General features: G+C 42.5%; 2 pseudogenes; one reads left to right on the forward strand and one right to left on the reverse strand.

Moving 5' to 3' along the window:
- The first annotated feature begins 2,563 nt into the window (after positions 1-2,563).
- LOC102863239 lies at positions 2,564-3,079 on the forward strand (annotated as a pseudogene).
- Positions 3,080-13,288: 10,209 nt separating this feature from the next.
- On the reverse strand, positions 13,289-15,024 carry LOC102863644 (annotated as a pseudogene).
- Between the last annotated feature and the right edge of the window lie 848 nt (positions 15,025-15,872).

Consider the following 15,872-nt stretch of genomic DNA (forward strand, 5'->3'; position numbering starts at 1 on the left):
ACATACATATATGACAAAGTATATGACAATGATTCTCACCAGTGGACCAATTGATCTGGAGACTGGATGCCTCCTTGATGTACTTCCTTCCTGATTTTGAACCATGCCGTGTTTCCCTGCTCTGTTCTGACGACTGCCTCCTGGTCCAAGTATAGGTTTTGCATAAGCACAGTCAAGTGTTCTGGAATTTCTGTTTTCCTTAAGTTTAAACACAATTTGTTGGGATCCGTATGGTCAAATGCTTTTGCACAGTCAACGAAACACAGATAGATATCTCTCTGGTACTCTTTGCTTTCTGCCAAGATCCATCTGACATTGGTGATAATGTCTAAATCCAGCTTGTATTTCTGGTAGTTCTCTGTCACGTTCTATTCCAGTAATTTCTGTATAATCTTCAGCAAGATTTTGTTTGCATGTGATATAAGTGATAGCGTATGATGATTTCCACGCTTTTTTGGGAAAGGCAATAACTATGGATCTCTTCCAGTCAGTTGGCCAAGTAGTGATCCTCCAGATTGCTTGACACAACCTGGTGAGCACATCCAGGGCAGCATCTGTTTGTTTAAATATGTCACTTGGTATTCCATAAATTCCTGGGGCTTTATTTTTTGCCAAGTCCTTCAGAGTAGCTTGAGCTTCCTCCTTTGTCACATTGCCTCTTAATCATATGTTGATTCTTGAAATTCTTCTGTTTCAGCCAATTCTTTTTGGTACAGTGACTCTGTATACTCCATCCATCTTCTTTTAAAGCTTCCTGGATCGTTCAGTATTCTACCCATAGCATCCTTAAGTGTTGCAACACGAGGCTAGAATTTGTTCTTTAGTTCCTTTAGTTTAAGAAATGCTAAGTGAGTTCAGCCCTTTTGATTTTCTGTCTTCCTGAGCAGCCCTTTGAAATCTTCTATTCAGCTCCTTGATGTCTGGATTTTTTTCCCTTGGCTTCCTCTTTTTCATTTTCTTTACATTTTACAATGCCAGGATTATTATCTGTTGCTACTTTGTTTTTTTAAAAATGTCTTTGTTAGAATGAGATTGGTTCCTTGTCTATATAGTCAGTCATCACACAGGAAGCCCAAACTTACCAAATTTCCCCTGGGGATGATGGGGAAGGGAAAATCTTGGACTAGAGGGGGCAGGTCAGTGGAAAGTGAAGTCATAAACCTTGCCAGGAGTCAAGGTATGGACCCTGAGAGAGTCTTAGAGGATCTGAGACTCCAGGACAGAGGTGTCGCACAGAATCACTGCCATGACCTCTGTTCATCGTAGGAGAACCTCAGAGTGGCTGTGATGGAGGGGGAGAGGTCCTACTGAGGCGAGAACTTGTGTTCATCATGGGAGAGCCTAGTCACTGCTTTAGTAAGCCCCACTCACTACCTCAGAGTGACAGAGGTGGAGGGAGGGAGACGACAACTTGTGCTAAAGAGGTTGGTATGGGAACATGCAAACCCTTCTGGGAGTGAAAGAACACCCTGAGCTAGGTAGGATTAAAGAGATCCTCATTTAGCAAGCTTTTGGGCAAATGCACATGGATAGGACTCCTTCATTTTCTTCTCATCAATCTCAAGGACGTTAACTCTTGTTCCAAGAATTTTCTCTCTAATCTGCAGAGTTAAAAGTGAGCAGGAAAGAGACTATTCACTCAGAACTGTGAGGGTTGCACAAAGCCCAGCCACGCTTGCGGTATGCACTAGGGGACCAGGACTGATCCTACATTCAGCATTCTTGAGGTGCCCTTCGGCTATTCTCAGAGGAGTGCAGAGAATAAGGAGGTGGGGACAGTAGTCTGAGACACCTGTTCTAGGTCAACTGAGTGGAGGAGGCCGAGGTATTGCCAGGAGTCAAGGGGAGAACTTGGAATATGCACCTCGGAACCACCTACCCAGGAAGACAGGAGACCCTACAAGGCCCTCACCCCGTCCGCATGACTGCCAGTCCTGGCTGTTCCCTGAGGGTCTGTGCATTTCCTCTCTTTGGAGTCTTGGGCTCTGGCCAGAAAGACAAGCGGAGGCCTGGAAGTCAGCCTTTGCCAAAGTCACCAAGGCCAACTTCTCAGCTAGAGCTACTTGTGTTTCCCCTCTCTCCTTCCTGCAGGCCTGTGGGCTAAATTTCATCTCCTACCCTCCTTCTTACCTTCAAGCGTCATCATGCCTCGCCCATCAAAGTGTCGTTGCATCCGTGAGCAAAGCCTTCAGCCCCAAAGTGAGGTCCAGGACCAGGAGAGGGTGCAAGTTCCCACGGCTGCCTCTTCCACCTGTTCCTCCTCATTGCCCTTCTCTTCCTTCTCATCCTGCCGCTATCCTTTGGCCCCAACCGCTCCGGAGGAAAAAGTTTTTGCTGCTGGGACACCCAGTGCTCCTCAGAGTCCTCAGACATCTTGATCCCACTGAACTGCCATTGTAGCCAATTTGTCCAGCAACTGAGCACCCGGGCACCTCCCAGGCTCCACCGAATGTCGAATGTCGAGGCCCTGCCCAGGGATGCCTTAGATAATAAGGTGACTGATTTGGTACAATTTCTGCTCCTCAAGTATCAAATGCGCTCACCACAAAGGCAGAAGTGCTGCATGTCGTCATCAAAGAGTAGCAGGACCATTTTCCTTGTGATCTTCAGAGAAGCCTCAGAGTGCCCGCAGCTTGTCTTTGGCATTGACATGAAGGAAGGAAGTGGACTCCACCAGCCACTCCTATGTCCTGTCAACACACTGGATCTCACATTATTGAGTAGTGATCAGGGTATGCCCCACACTGGCATTTTGATCCTTAACCTGGGAGTAGTTTTCCTAGAGGGCGGGAGAATCTGGGGAGTTCTTAGTGTGATAAGCGTGCATGCTGGGAGGGAGCACTACATCTAAGGAGAGCCTGAGAAGCTCATCATTGATCACTGGGTGCAAGAGAAGTACTTGGAGGAGCGACAGGTGCCCAACAGTGACCCTGTCCACTCTGAATCCCTGCGGGGTCCAAGGGTTCACGCGGAAACCAGAGAAGTGAGAGTCCTAGAGTTTGGGGTCAAGGCCAAAGGGAGTGACTCTAGATCTTCCCCATTCTGGTATGAGAGATGTGGCTGCAAGGGCTCAGGCTAGTGCTATGGCCAGTGCCACACCCAGCAGGTTCCCGTGCCCTGGGCAGTCTATGGTCATCCTTCACTCTGTGTCTGAAGAAGGTGGTCATGGCTCTAGGTAATGGAGGGCCAGGGTATAACATCTGTGTCCCTGTTTCAAGGGGATGATTTGGAACTTTGTCTCTTTTGATATTTTTCAAATATTGGTCCCTTGAATACAAAGGTTAAATTAACTCGAGAATTCCATTTTGTCAATGTCAATGACATTGATCATACACTTATTATTCTTCAGGTGTATGAAGAGTAAGAATTTTGTCATTTCAGAAAACAACCTGGGAAACTATTTTATTCAGTGATCTGAAGCAAAGTAGCACGGTACTGGACTAAGTACTTACTCAAAAACACAAACTAACTCATTAGTAAAATAGAGAACAAAATCAAAGCTGTGCATCGCATCGCTGCTGGTTTAGAGCCATGGGTTAGTGACCCCCAAGGAAAGGACATGTTATTGTTAGGGTTCCAGGCTCAGAAACCAGAGAGAGGGTCCCGGTGAGTCAGAATTGACTCAGTGGCAGTGAGTTTGGGAGTTTTTCCATTTTATTCTTTTGAGAATACTGTTGTACAATAGGACAAGGTCAGGATGAGTGTCTTTATCCCATATGAGGATTACTAATGCAACATCACTGGAAAAGGGAAGCAAGAGAAGTATAGAAGGATCAATGGGAATCAGAATTACAGAGAAGGATTGAAAGTAATGTCATAGAACAAAATGTATATGAATAGTTTGATGAAAATTTAGTTTGCTTTGTAAACTTGCACTCAAATCACAATCGCAGAAAGATGAAAGCACAGTATGATGCAAAGGTTCGTTCTTCTGTATATGGGGTCTTTATAAGTCTAAGATGGCAGATTGCCAGGCCTTGCTTCTGCAGCACCTCTGGGTGGACTCAAACTACTAGCTCTTATGCTAACATGCTAACTGTACCATGTAGGGACTTCTGAATTTAAAAAGAAAGATAGATACACACACACACTACACACACACACACACACACACACACACACACTCACTCACTATATATATATACACATTGGAAGCAGGAGTGGCATCTGCTTCCTAAACCACATGCCTCCGGAAACTCCGTGAACTTGGATAGATGTCGATGGTTGTAGAGGGGCTTCAGGCCTTTGGTTCATCGGGTCGCTATGAGTCCTGCTTGACGCGAAGGCAGTCAGCAACAACAAACATGAGTCTCAGATGACACCTAACAACAACCTATGTCTGAGTTGACTCAACTTCTTCACCGATGCAGGAGAATGAGATCTTGTTAAGGAAAAGGTCCTGCTTGCCAGCTCATTTCCCTCAGAACGTGAAGTGAGCCTCTGCTTTTTGGCAAATGCAGAGCTAGTGGTGGAGCAACATCCTTGCCTTAGCAAAAGCGAGTGGAGTCCAGGAGGAGCTACTTGGGAGAGCAAGGTGCCACAGCACCGAAGATCTGGAGACCTAGCCAAAGAGGACATGGGTGGGGGGGCTCCAGATGGGAGGTACCCAGTATGAATGCCACGCCAAGGCAGCGCGGGACTTCAGCGAACACAGCTTCTTCTGTAGAATTCCGTAAGGTTGCTGGGTGGGATTGAGTGGCCTGATTCAAGAATGTGATTTAGAAATGGGGGGGGGGAAGATTGAATAGGAAACTGCTTTTAGTGGGTACCTCTGAGTCTTGAATAAGCAGAAAGAGTGTCTCACCTGGGTCAGGTAAAGGTGGTGTCTTGGCTGTGATTCCAGTGCAGGTGAGGCCAGTGCAGAACCGGGTGTTTCTACCTGAAGTGGATGTATGACTCCCTTGCCTTGAGGCCCAGGAGCCCTGAACTGATGCTCTTTCTCTGGTCAAAAACAACATAGGTACCTCCTCTGAGAGGACTTTTTTTTTTCTTTTTGGCCAACTCACAACCAAGACCAGATGGTGGTGGAACTGTGGTGGGGGACTTAAAACCAGGGTTGGGTGGGAAAGAAGTTGGAAGAAAGGAAGGAGCTGGTTTTGGATTCAAAGTGTAGGAGCTCTGAGCTGGCGATGATGCCCCTCCACTCTAAATCCATAATGAATCCTCTAAAAGGGAGCATTTCCCTAATCTTACATAAGAAAGGACATTTCCAATCTCCCAGATAACAGCAGTAACAAAATTATAAGATAAAAGGATGGTTGCATGTGAGGCATCAGATCAGAGCAGGAAAACATTGCATAGTTTAAAATCAGGAAAGGAGTGCATCAGGGAGGCATTCTGTCTCCATACCTTTTCAATCTATATTCAGAACAGATCATTCAGAGGCTGGGCTCTCTGAGGAGGAATATGGTATCAGGATTGGAGGAAGACTCATCAATAACCTTGCTCCCTGAAACTGAGGAGGACCTGAAGCATTTGCTTCAGAAGATCAAGGACTATAGTCTCAAACATGGATTGAAGCTCATCATCAAGAAGACAAAGATTCTCACCACTGGGCCAATTGGCAGCACCATGAGAGATGAAAAAGAGGTTGAGGTTGTTAATAATTTCAGCTTGCTAGTTTCCACAATCAACACTCTTGGCAACAGCAGTCAAGATATCAAAAGATGAATTGCAATAGAAAATTCTGCTGTCAGAGACCTCTCCAGATTGCTGAAGAGCAACAATGTCAGTCTAAAGACTAAGGTGCACCTGGTCCAGGCCATAGTCTTGACAATTACTTGCTATGCAACAGAGAGCTGGATGATAACCAGAGATGACAGAAGAATTGATTCCTTTGAGTTGTGGTGCTGGAGAAGAGTACTGAACATACCATGGACTGCCAAGAGAACTGACAGATAATGCCTTGGAGAAGATTAAACCAAGCTGCTTCCCTGGAGGAAAGGATTTTGAGGCTCTGTCCTACATATTTTGGGCATGTTGCCAAAAGAGCCCAGTCCTTGGAGAAGGCTATCATGCTTGGAAGGGTGGAGGGACAGCACAGGAAAGGAAGACCACCTCCCCCGCCCCAGATGAAATGGATTGACAAAGTAACTGGGCTAATGAGGGCAGGTGTGTCACAGGCAGTGAGATTGGCTCGGGATAGAGCAGAGTTCAGAGCTATTGTGTATAGGGTCACTATGAGAGTCAATGCGACAGCACATACCAACAACAAACAACGTTAAATATCCAGTACAGACCGTGTGTTTTACACATGCCACGTACTTCCTACACACCTAAGGCTCTAGCTGGGTAATTCCCCAAAGATGGCGTGACTCCAAAGTTCCAGACTCGAGACTAGAGATTTTATTTGCATCCATACACTGTACACACCATTGTCACTCTTCCTGTCCCAAGTCAGAACTTCTCTCTCTTAATTTCTCACTGTTACGTTGTTATGTGCTATCAAATTAGGACTAACCCTGCAGTGGGTTTTCAGAGGCTGTACATGACAGGGCAGGAGATTGTCCATCTTTTTCTCATAGAGAGACTATGAATTTGAACCATGTGCCTTTAGGTTGGCAAAGCAACTCCTTACCCAGTAGGCTACCAGCACTCCTCTCTTCTCACCGCACAATAGTATCTCTTGTATGACAAAAAGAAAAAAAGCCTGTGGCAAAGGTACTAACAACCAACTTAAAGCAAGAAGGTCCCCACAAGAAGATAATATGAGGGCTGTCTGTGACTTTTCCACTGATCTCCTCTTGCCCAAGCCCCAGGTTGTAGCATTTTTGTCCTGTTCCTGACCTTAGAAGCCTTGCAGCACCTTCCCCACCACGCTCCTACCCTCACCGTGGATCTGTGCCTTTCTATTCCATTCTGGAGCTTGGCCTTACTCACTAGAAGCTACTCCCATATGTACAACCCAGAGTCACCTGCCTCCTTCTCACCCGAGGAATCTCTCTGCCCTACAAAATGCCTCTGGCTGTACAAGCTGTCCACCTAGAAGACTTCCTATGGCTTTAGCCTATTCAGAGGAACTTCGCCTTGAACAGTGATGTTTAGATACCTAACTGAACTCTATGAGTATCTTCAAAAACTTCTCTTTTCCAAGTTGACTGTTAAGTAGAAGTTGGGTAGTTTTAGAAACTGCCTTGATATTTATAATATAATTTTAATAGTGTCTTATTTAAAATTGACCCCTGAACACATACACAAATTCATCTAGGAGTCCCTGGATGAGGTAGATCGTTAACATAGTGGGCTGATGACTAGAAGTTTAGAGGGTTTACTTCTACCCAGAAATGCCTCCTTGGATTTGTGTGTTCACAGTTGAGATCAGCTTTGAAAAAGCTTCATCTACTATTTCTTCGAATAATTGTTTTTATCCCACATCCTTCTTCAGGGTCTCCAAGAACATGTTTATTAGGTCATTTGAAGGTCCTTTAATAGTTCGACAACAGCTTAGTCATTGTTTTCCGTTTTATTGGTTCATTCAGGAAAGTTTTGAATGCTGTGTTTTCGTGTACACTGACCTTTTTTTCCTGCCACACCTGTTAGTTTTTAGGTCTGTCAAGGTTATCCTGACCCATCAACTTTCCAAGACTGAGGCTGCCTTTCAAGCACTGGGTCTTCATGACCACAGTCCCAAAGTATGTAAGACCACATTCGCCATCCTTGCACTCTGGTTGCACTTCCTCCAAGACAGACACGTAAACAACAGGTCGGAATGTTACCCTATCCTATACCATCCTCGCAGTCCTACCATTTTTGCAGCCTTTGTCAATCTACCCTTAGTCCTAACTAGTATATTTTTTATTATAGAGATATGCACACAACAAAACATACAGAAGTGTACCAATTTTGCCAAGTGCAAGTTCAAATTGAAGGTGAAGAAAATGAAAACAAATACACAAGAACTAAAATACAATCTTGAGTCTATCTCGCCTGAATTTGAAAACCATCTCAAGAATAGGTTTGAAGCATTGAACACTAAGGATTGAAGACTAGATGAGTAGTTGTTGTATTACATCAAGAGTATCATCCGTGAACAAAGACAGAGGGGGTGGGGAAAGGATTGGGAAAAAAAAAGGATCTCATGAGAGAGATTGCTCAATAGTTTTCTTTCTTGGTATATCTGCCTGGTTTTGGTATTAGAGTTATGCTTGATTCATTGAATGACTCTGGGAGTGTTCTTTCTTTTTCAATTTTCTGAAATAATTTAAGTAGATTTGATGATAGATCCTCTCTGAACGTTTGGTTGAATTCAGCTGTGAAGCCATCTGGTCCAGGACTTTTTCTTTTATTATTAATAATTGATTTTCATGAAAGTTTACAGAGACTGGATTTCCAATCATTCATTGTTGTACTTTTTCCTAGCCCCACCCCCCCCCGCCATTAGCTTGAAAAGTAAAAAAAAAAATCTCTCATTGTTATTCAAAGCGTCCTCCGAAGTCCACTCCACTATGTTCCCTTCATTCTGGACTCCTGTCATAACATAGTATCTAATCATATATCCAGGACTTTTCTTATGTCTTTTTATGACCTGTTCAATTTTGTCTTTTGTGAAGGGTCTATTCAAGTGTTCTACATCTATCCTTGTCAATATGAGTGTGGCATGAGTTTCAAGGAATTTGTCCATTTCCTCTAGGTTTTCGAATTTATCAGAGTATGTTGCTGTTGTTGATTGCCTTCAAGTCAAGCATGATTCATTGCGACCCTATGAACAAAAGGCCTGAAGCCCCTCTACAACTATCGACATTTATCAAAGTTCATAGGGTTTCCAGAGGCATGTTGTTTAGGAAGTAGATGTCACTCCTGCTTCCAAACCTGCCATAGTATGTTATTGTTGTTAGGCACCACTGAGTAACCGGCAATGTATAGTGAGTGATCCTATGTACAGCAGCTCTGAAGCCTTCCCTGTCCAGAGCCAGTCTCACTAACTCCGACACACCATCCCCATCGACCAGGTTACTGTGTCAGTCCATCTCATCCAGGGTCTCCCTCTCCTGCACTGTCCATCCACCTTTCCAAACATGATGTCCTTCTCCAAGGACCGATCTCTCCTGGCCATGTGCACAGAGTAAGTAAGGTGGAGCTTCAAAATCCTAACCTCCAAGAAAAGACTTGGTTTCACCTTCTCCATGACAGACCTATTTGTTTTCTTGGCAGTTCATGGTATGTTCAAGACTCTTCTCCAGCACCACAGCTCGAAGGCATCTATTCTTCTTCTGTCTAGCTTTTCATAATATTCTGATATTAGTGATTTATTTTCATCTAGTTCTGTTGTGATGTTACCTCTATAATTTTTTAATTGAAATTGTAATGAAAGTTTATAAGAGACTTTGGATTTCCATTCATTCATTGTTGCACTTTTCTCCCTGCCCACCCCTACCTGCAGTGGATTTTTCTTTGAAAAGTAAAAAAAACACACAAAAAAACCCAAACAACTTTCATTATTATACAATTCTACTCCCCCATGAAGCTCTCATTCTGGACTCTTGTCATGAAAATAATACCTAATCTTATAATTTCTTAATTGAGTTATCTGTGTCTTCTCTTTTTTTCTTTTGTTAAGTTTGCCAGTGGTTTGTCAATTTTCCTAATTGTTTCTCTCCTGCAGGAAATGATGTCACTCAAAGTCCAGGTCAAAAAGTCATTTTTCAAAGAGATAGAAAAGGCAATTAGCAAGTTTATGTGGAAAGGAAAGATATCCTGAATAAGCAAAGCACTTCTGAAAAACAAAAATGAAGTGGGAGGCATAGCACTCCCTGACCTTAAAACCTACTCTACAGTGGTGGTAACCAAAACAGCATAGTACTGGTCCAATGACAGGCACACAGACCAATGGAACAGAATTGAGAACCCAGAAAGGGACCCAGCTGTCTATGGTCAACTGATATTTGATGAGGAAATCAAACCTATCAAATGGGGAAATTACAACCTCTGGGGCTGGCAAAACTGGACTGCTACCTACAGAGAGCTGAAACAGGATCCACATCTCACACCAAATACAAAAATAAACTCAAGGTGGATCAGAGACCTGGGAGTAAAGCCCCAAACCATAAAGCTCGTCAGAGACAGACTGGGATCAAGCTTAGACAACCTAGTGTATGGTATAAAGAGACTGCCAAATACAGACAGAAATGCACAATCTGGAGAGGGTAAAATTGATGAATGGGACCTTCTAAAGATTTAATCCCTATGCACATAAAAAACATTTTCCAATAGAGTGAAAAGGATCTACTTATTGGGAAAAAACATTTGGCAATACCATTTCAGACAAGGGTCTCATATTAAAAGTTTACAGAATCCTACAGGGCCTCCACAAGAAAAAGACTGATAACATAGTTTACAAAATGGGCAAAAGATATGGAAAGACTTTTCACAGAGGAAGATATTTGGATGGCCAACAGACACATGAAGAAATGTTCCAAATCACTGGCAGTAAGATAGATGCAAATCAAAACCACAGTGAGATACCATCTCACCCCAGCAGTAGGGACAAAGCTTAACAGGACAGCAAGTTATAAGTTTTGGAGAGGATGAAGAGAGATAGGAACTCTCATACACTGTTGGTTGGTGGGATTGTAAAATGGTGCAAACACTCTGGAAAGAATTTTTTATCCCCAGGAACTGAGAACTGAGGCACAAATGGAGACTTGTACACCAATGTTCCTAGCAGCATTATTCACCATAGTAAGATCATGGAAACGGCCCAAATGTCCAACCACAATCAAATGGATTAAGAAATTATGGTACATTTGGGGAGCTCTGGTGGCCTCATGGCAAGAAGCTGCACTGCAATCCCAAAGGTACACAGTTCAAATCCACCAGATGCTCTGCTGAAGGAGAGGCAATCTCTTCCTGCACCAGTCAGATCCAATTTGGCAGTACACACACACACACACACACACACAATAATAAAATTATAAAAAAATTTAAAAATTATGGTACATTCACATGATAGAATACTATGCAGAAGCAGGAGCAATGATTTTGTAAATGACTAACTTGGGAGGGACTGGAGAGCATTATGCAAAGTGAACTAACTCAGTCTCCTAAGGACAAATACTATGTAAAACCATTATTATAGAATGAGTATGAGGATCCAAGGGGGGCAGGGAAGAGCAGAGAGGTGAGGATGGGCAGGGGGTTAATCATAGGGTCACACAATTTGATAAGTGGGGGGAGTGGGAGGTAAAAGATGCTCCTCAGATGTGTGACTATGATTAACTTATTAATCATAAGGATTTAAAGTTCCTTCCCTTTATAGGCAATATCTAGATAATGTCTAAGTTTAGTTTCATTTTCGCCTTTTTCTTTGGACAATGGGATGATTGTTCTAGACTTTTGGTTTGTTTTGTCATTTTTTTACTGCATTGCAGACATGATATAAAAGATCAGAGTGAATAACATTAATGCCTGGAACTGGCATGTTCTTTCTTCCATTAAATTGTTAGTGTGGGAGAGTTTACTTGCTATGCATCTGAGAATTGGACAGTGAATAAGGATGACAGAAAAAGAATTTATGTCTTTGAGCTGTGATGTTGGAGAAGAGCACTGAACATCCCACGGATGGCCAGGAGAGCTAACAGATATGTCTTGGAAAGGGTGCAGCCAGAGTTCTTTGGAGCTCTTTGGAGACAAGGATGATGAGGCTTCTCCTCACATAATTTGGGCATGTTGCTAGGAAATGCTATTCCTTGGAGAGGGACATGGTGCTGGGAAGGGTGGAGGGCCAGCAAAAGAGAGGAAGACTCTCAATCAGGTGGATTGACACAGTGACGGCTGCAATGGGCTCTTGTGTGTCAGGAAGTATGAGGATGGCACAGGATAGAACAGGGTTCAGATCTTCTGTTCATAGAGTCACTATGAGTTATACTTGACTCAATGATACCCAACAACAACAACATGAAGAATTTAGTCAATCTTAGTGAGTAGCTTAATCAAGCTTTTGTTACTTTGGTGACAATGTGTTACGTGTTACACTGTTAATTGAAAGGTGAGCAATTTCAGTCCCCCAGTTACTCCTTGGGAGAGAAATTGCTAGTCTCCTCCCAGATTTACAGCCTCAAACACCTCCTAAAAGGTCCCTATGAGTCAGGACCAACCCAGAGGATGCAGTAAGTAGGTTGGTTAGTTCAATCAGGCTTGGATTTTGTTGTTATCAGCTTCAAGAACCTTACTTGTTTACTTAGTGTGGGCCCTTTAATGCTGGAGGGAGTTTTCTCACTGTTCCTGCTCCTCCATCCATCTCAACAGATCTTTGCCACAGAGATGCTCTCTGTCCCTGTGTGTCCCCCTTTTCCATTCTACAGTGGTAGATGGATGCTACTGTCTATTCTTATTGGTTTCTATTGAATAACACAGCAGACTATATTTTTTCTGCTTGGAAAAAATATATGAAATCATGCTGTAGATATTATTTGCCTTTACTGAAGGTGCTGTGATTAAATGTGATTAACCTAAAGCTTGGCAGTTTGAATCTACTTCCTGGGAGAAAGGTGTGACCATCTGTTCCATAAAGATTATTGTTGTTGTTGGCTGTCGACTTAGAACAGACTCTAGCTGACCCTGAAGCAGGTTTCAGAGGCTGTAAATCACACAAAAAGACATTGCCCATCTTTCTCCCATGGAGAAGCTGGGGGATCCAAACTATGTTCCTTTTGGTTAGCAGTGCAAATTGTTATCCACTAGGCCACCAGAGCTCCCTCTATGAAGGTAGCCTTGTAGACCCTGTGGAGGTAATTCTACTCCGACTGAAAGGATCATTATGAGTTGGAATTGAGGTGACAGCAATGGGTTTTTCTTACTAAGGTTTATATTTTTGAGATTTATCTAAGTTGTTACATGCAGCTTTAGTGTATGCGCATTTAGTTCATTAGTTTTAATTGATATACAGTATTCCCTCTTATTTATGTATCATCATTTAAATTTATCCAATCTATACTTTTTTAAAACTTAAAACAAGTTTTTATTACACAAAGGTTGTCACATAATTGGATATTTCTCTACTTTATACACGTTCTTAGTCTTCACAGAAAGGCTACTTCTTAACTTCTTATCTAGTGATGGCAGGCACTAAAATCCTTATTTTTTACAGAATAGTAGTAAAAAATGGTTCAGTGATTTGAGTGTAAAGTGGTAAATTGGTAATGGCTCTTGCATCTGGCATCAGGAATGTACAAAAGTCTTTTTTTTTAATTAAAAAAAATATTTGTAGGCATAGAAAATGACAGCAGCAAAACTCCATTACATATTGTCAACTAAAATCAGTAACTGATGGTTACAGTGCTTTTCTTCGACCTCAGCCAGCCTTTTCTCCAGCTCTGAAGTTACTGGTGAGGAACAATGCCTTGCAGTTCCCGTCACAGTTCATTAATAAGTGGCAAAACACTATTCTGGAAATTAGAACATAACCTCCCATACCACTTGTACCACCTCCCATTCCACCCGTGCAGGGTCCTTTTCTTCTTTAGGAATTTCTGTGACTACCTCTTCTGCTGTGGTTAACACAGATGCTAGTCCAGCAGCACCCAACAAAGCAGTTCTTACAACCTTAGATGGATCAATGATTCCTTTTTCTACCATATTCACAAAATCTCCAAGCATAGCTAATTTACTTTCTGAAGAACTCCGCAAATTTTTCTCAACTATGGGCGATCCTTCCACACCTGCTCTCTTAGCAATGGTCTTGCGGGAATTTTGAGTGTTCTTTTAGTAACTTCAGTACCAATTTTTTAATCTTCATTAGCTGGAGCGAGTGACTCCAAAGCTGGAACGCACCGAAGCAGAGCACAGCCTCCTCCAAGAACAATGTCTTCTTCAACAGCAGCTCGTGTTGCACTAAAGGCATCTGTAACTCTTTCATTTCCTTCCACATCACTTGTCCCACCAACTTTCAGCGCTGCTACTCCAGTTTTCCTTTTACGTTTCACGAGTCGTAAGGTCGAACTACTCAAAGATTCGTTTTTCATTTTGAGCCTCGTCACCTTTTCCTTTGAAGAACATGGCATCATCTTTGCTCACAATGATCTCTCCCACTTTTCCTAAGTCATGAGGCTGAATGCCTTCAAGATTCAGGGTCAGTCTCTCTTCTCCAAACACTGCTCCACCTGTAGCAATCGCCATGTCGTCAAGCTGATTCTTTCTATTGTCGCCCAAACCTGGAGCTTTGACTGCTACAGCCTGAATTGCAACTTTTAGCCTATTCAATACACGGGACTTAGAGCTTCTCCATCAACATCCTCAGCGATTATGGCCGAAGGCTTACGGTGAGCACTGGCAATTTCAAGAGCAGGGTTTCACTCAATGAAACGTATGCATCCTAGAATTCACATTTGAGACCTTTTGATGTATTAATAAAATATGGGGAATTATAGCCTTGGTCAAACTTCATGCCTTCAGTAATTTTTTACTCATCATTCAGTGTTTTCCACATCCTTTGCTGTTATGACACCCTTTCTCCCAAGTTTTTTTCATTGCATCTGAAATGATAGTGCCAATTTCTTTATCTTCATTTGCAGAAATTGTGGCAACTTGAGCAATTTTGTCAGGAGTTGCTATGGGTTTAGCTTGCTTCTTAAGCTCAGCAACTACAGCATCCACAGCCAGCATCACACCTCTCCTGATTTCCAGTGGATCAGCACCTTTGCTAATCTTCTCTAAGACTTAGTTGGCAATCGAATGTGCCGGGACAGTAGCTGTGGTAGTAACATCTCCAGCCTCTTCAGCTGTGTTATTGGCAACATCTTGAACAAGTTTGGCCCTGATATTTTTGTGTTTATGCTTCAAGGTAATTGACTTTGCAGCAGTTACATCTTTTGGAACTTTGGAACTTCCCCAATTCTGTTCAATAATGACTTCTTCCTTTGGCCTCATGGTAATAGCTACAGCATTGGCTAAAAGGTCTACACCTTGAAGCATTAAGACTCGGACATCAGCACCAAATTTGACACCTTTGGCATAAGCCAAAGTTAGATGAGGAGCCAGTGTCCCAGACACTGGCCTTATCTGCTGAAGGACTGGAGGTAATCAGAGCATTTCTGTGGATGAGTCTTCTAGGTAAAATATTAACTGGTGCTGAATACATCCAATCTTTAATTTTTTTTTTAATCTATTCTTGATGGACACTTGAATAATTCCAGTTTTACTTTAATGTAAAGTGATACTATGAATATTTGTATATAAATATTTTGGTGCATGGATTATTTATTCTATGAACCTAGAGTTATATTACTATTCATGCCTTATAAATATTTTTTAATATGGAACACTTCTCAAATTTGCATGTCATCCTTGCGCAGGGGCCATGCTAATTTTCTCTGTATCGTTCCAGTTTTAGTATATGTACTGCCGAAGTGAGCACTCAATATTTTTAACTAGAGAAAAAACTGTTAAACCGTTTTCTAAAGTGTTTGAGCCAACTTATGCTTTAGTCAGCAATATATAGGAGTTCTTCCATTCAGCTAAGCCTCCCTAAAAAACTCCTTGTACAATAAAAACATTGTACCTCTCACAAATCCCTTTTCCACACTGTTCCCAGAATCTAAGCTCCTTCAGCCATGGGAGATGTAAGTTGACACTATACTTGAAAATCAGAGACTATGTCTTTATTTGTTTACTTTTGAGAACCTCCACACCCAGCACAAGCTTGGAAAAGTCCACAGGCTGGAATCTATCAACCAGTGTGCCCCTCTGAGGGAACATATGATAAAGAACATGATGGGGACTAATCAGTAGCCGGTGGGTGAGTCTGAATAGTTTCAGCTATGGCTGCAACTTGGGCTTGCATTTGCATCCTTTTAATTCTCTCTTTTGATGGGCAAAAGTTTTTATTTCAAAATGTAGTTCAATTTTGATGCCTTTGAGCTGTGGTGCTGGAGAAGAAT

Source organism: Elephantulus edwardii, unplaced genomic scaffold (genome assembly GCF_000299155.1).
Source record: "Elephantulus edwardii isolate Elephantulus edwardi_28Jun2011 unplaced genomic scaffold, EleEdw1.0 scaffold00415, whole genome shotgun sequence".
NCBI classification, from domain to species: Eukaryota; Metazoa; Chordata; class Mammalia; order Macroscelidea; family Macroscelididae; genus Elephantulus; species Elephantulus edwardii.